Below are 4130 nucleotides of genomic sequence, written 5' to 3'. Positions count from 1 at the left end.
GGGGTTAGCACAAAAGCTAAAGTAGCTGTCAGGATGTGGGGTTTGGTGTGTGCCCTAGTTGTAGGAAATACAGCACACCATTCAAGCCGTTTCAAAGCAAAGAGGATGCTCTCTTCCTCTGCCTTGTAGAGGTGGTCTGCGGTCTGTTGGTTGACCAACAAAAGTGTGCGAAACCAATAAAATGACTTTTTCTCACACCTTTTGCAAACTAATCTAATCCGCCATCTGTAAGGTATTTAAATCTTACAGTTACTTCCTTCTTCCATGAATGTAACTAGTTCATCTTGTATACCACAAAGTGTGCACGGCAGCAATTCAAATTTGCATGTTTTTTTTTAAGTTAGTTCAAGTAAATTTACGATAAAAATTACTACTATTTTACTGGCAATCTACTAGGTCCAGCTAGAGTCTGTGAAAGACACAGAAGTAGGTTGCTATGGTCTTTTACACACTTCTAGTATGACTAACAGACAGATTGCTGGTTGATTGATCTTCTGCTTCCCTGTGTTGCGCAAATGTTAAAGACTGCTCTAAAAAGAATGTTAATGTGTTCAACGTAGCTGATAAACTAGGTCTTTAAATGCCCCCTTTCGTTCCAAAAACGTGTTATGCAGAGTACTCTCATGTATGAACCATCTTGAAAGTATCTATATTTATACTGTAGTCAGATTTAGTAAAATACTGCTTACACATCCATGGCCCCTCATCACATTATGATAACACACAGGAACACCCCACACTATGTATTACCAATGAGGCGCAGACATATGCATGTGAAAAGACTTGAAGAAAAGGTCGATGTAAGCAGATGCTGACCACTGGTAAACTAATGAATGTTAGCCTGAATTTAAATGAGTATGAGAAACTCGCACTTAGCATGCTTGATGTTAAGTTTCATTTAATCTCATTGCACACGGTATGACTGTGAGAGTTTCAGGTAGAATCATCAACGTCAATTTTGTATCCGAGTGTGTCTAATGGTATATGGCAGTGTGCGTATGTATAGCAAGCAAGCAAGATCCGGGGACGCCACGGGACAGGGCTTCTAAACCACAGCACACTTCGAACTTCTTTAAATTAATCATTCACATTTTGCATACTGAAAAATGGGCAGCAGTTTGATTGAACTCATTTTGATTAAAAAAAAAAAAAGTGTGAGAGATCAACATGTTAAACTGCCAGTTCTGAGGTGATCCAGCCATTATTCAAACTTATCTTATACTTTTGCACTGCAAGCAGTAGGGTTCATCAATGTAAATGAATCTATTGAAGCATCTGTTCTGCTGAGAATTTACACTTCTTTTAATATTTTCAAAAGCTCAGAGGAATTGCACACATTTTACACCATAACAGCAGCAAACTGTAACACACTTGTTAAGCTACAGTCTTTCACATGTACATGTGGAGGGTACAGTGTTATAAAACTGGATTTTTTAAGCTGATTTTCTCAATGAATATATCATAAAGGCAAGTTTGTATTTGCTCTAAGGATCTAAAACTCTAATAACAGAGTGTAATACTAAGAACAAAGTTTCTATCAATCAGGAGTGGTAGTAGCAACTGTGGTTAGCACTCTGAAATTAAAGAAATCCCATAACCACAATGCCATACGGTTCAAACCACCAAGTTTGTGCTGAAGGTTGTACAAATAACATGTTTATCCAGCAGTCCCAGACAGACTTCCGCTTCCAGTTTGTCATGCAGGAGAGATGACCAGCACCGAATTTCCAAAATTATGTTGCGGACCTAACATATTCACATGTTGGGTTTTTACACAACACGGGAGAAAACAAAAATGTAGGTCATCACACTGACTCAGTTACTCAGCATATCTAGAAAAGAGAAATGCCTGACTATGTTTCTCTCTGTCCACAGGTGATTTTCTAGGAATCATTTTAGCTTAATCAGAAAACTTCATTGGCGTTTCATGCCTAGCACATTTTCTCAAGGAAATGAGTCATCAGCGGCGCCATTTTTTCGCATGTCAGTGTGTAGGCAGATCGGTCCACTAACGCCGACGACTACAAATTGAAACCGCAAACCTAATGAGTGCACGTGTTTGAAGTTGGTAGTGGGGGATGGGGGAAGGGTGGTTTAAAATGCTTCAAGTGGAACTACAAAAGCAAGGAAATTGTACCAATGTCATTTAGAAGAAATGGGTCATTTCAAAGGTTGTACACAAGTGATTTACAATAACTAACCTGGCAGAAATTTGCTTAGAGCAACAGAGAGGTCGAGATGAGTATCACTTCACCTTTGTTCTAGGTAATCTTACCTTACCTACCTTACCAATTCTAGAAACTGAAAACTATATAACACATGAAAATTTCACTCGATTTATGGTTTGGCATAATAGCCCATAGACGAGAAATAGTTAAAGATGAGTGGGCTTATGTATTTTAAAACAAAGATAAATTTACGTTTAGGATTAAAGAAAACAAGCTGCTCACCAACACTTTGATTGTTCCCAACAAATCCTGTCAATCCTGTTACACATCGAACACATTGTTATCACTCTAATTTAAGCTTGCTTACAACCTTCTGAAAAGTTTATATTTCCCCCCGCCATTTAAGCGTTTTTTTAATGAAGACATAATAAAGAAGAAAGTATCATTAATGAAAAATGTAATCCATAAGTAATAAAGTATTAAGTTTAATTTATCTCTACCTAATCCTCAGTTTTGCATTTGAGCGCAATGGCAGCCACCGACTGTGTCCAGGTCTGGGTCAGCCCTTTTGCATTCAATACAATACTCTACTTAAATACTAGAAGTTCCTCCAAACTTTGAGCTTGATTTGTGCTTACATTAGGGCCGGGCGATAATTTGAAGCATGTGCGGTAACGATATATATCACGATATATTCTTTTCTTCTGTATAACGTATTTTCCACACTATAAGGCACACTTAAAATCCTTTAATTTTCTCAAAAATCGAGAGTGTGCCTTATGTATGAATTCTGGTTGTGCTTACTGACCTCGAACCGATTTTGGAGTGCAGAAATCTGTTTTAAAAAAATGTTTTAGTACAACTTTGGTAAGCTGCACAGCTTGATGGATTGTCAGAACATTGCGGCTGCCGTAGTGAGGAGCTTCGCGGAGTAATCTGGGTCCAAAACTCCGTCCCTTCAGATCCCAAAGTCAAATGAACACTGAAAGTTAAAAACGGTCTAAATTCTTTCATCTTTAATAAAATCATCAGCGTTGCTGCTTTAACAGGTGTAACAATTAAGTTTAACATCCAGGCATCCATGAAAACAATATTTATTAAATTTAACGGAGTTACAAGTTAACAGGAAGTTAGCTCGCTAGTTTCCACCTAAACCTGACAGACCATGTTCTGACTGAGAGATTTTTGAAACTAATTAAAAGGTACAGCTCTGCTACCACTTCCAACATAAATGAAGACAGAAAACTAAACAGCAGTGGTGTTTGCAGGGTTACTGAAGCTGGACTACCTGGTATATAATGTTGTGCTACGTGATTGCTAGCGACACAGCTATGTTAGCATAACATTAGCACAGTGAAGCTGGAGGATGAACGCCAACTTTTTTTCCCCCACTCGATAAAAGTTAACGTGAGGGATTCTGGTGGTTAGGGACAAATGCAATCGCATAGCAGGATGCTATACACGGGGCAAACTTTAGTCAGGAGAACAACTGAGATTATTCATCCACAATACGAGGTTAGTTATTAATATACTGCAACAACATGGGAAAGAACAGCTGCGAGAAAATTCAACATTAATGAATCAATGTTATGGAAGTGGAGGAAGCGCAGTTTTTGGCTTTCCCCATATTTCAAAAGTGCTTCATCACTTTGCTATGACTGTCGCCCGGCATAATTTGCAGATGATACTGGTTGTAGCTGCTGCGATGCTTTCGACCAAAACAGGCACAGCTTGATGACATCATCAACACGCGCTATCGCGGTATAGTCAAAATCTCTATCGTTGGCCAAATTTATATAGTTTCTGTCGTATATCGTTTATATTGCCCAACCCTAGCTTACAGTGGGGCAAAAAAGTATTTAGTCAGCCACCAATTGTGCAAGTTCCCCCACTTAAAATGATGACAGAGGTCAGTAATTTGCACCAGAGGTACACTTCAACTGTGAGAGACAGAATGTGAAA

General features: G+C 38.6%; 1 protein-coding gene across 1 annotated transcript in view; it reads right to left on the bottom strand.

Annotated features, from left to right (window-relative positions):
- Positions 1-4130, bottom strand: part of mapkapk2a (MAPK activated protein kinase 2a) — a 34224-nt gene that overhangs the window by 7930 nt on the left and 22164 nt on the right. The window lies entirely within an intron of this gene.

Source organism: Pundamilia nyererei, unplaced genomic scaffold (genome assembly GCF_000239375.1).
Source record: "Pundamilia nyererei isolate P.nyererei 1_Seehausen unplaced genomic scaffold, PunNye1.0 scaffold00092, whole genome shotgun sequence".
NCBI lineage: Eukaryota > Metazoa > Chordata > Actinopteri > Cichliformes > Cichlidae > Pundamilia > Pundamilia nyererei.
This window is presented reverse-complemented; position numbering and strand designations above follow the sequence as displayed.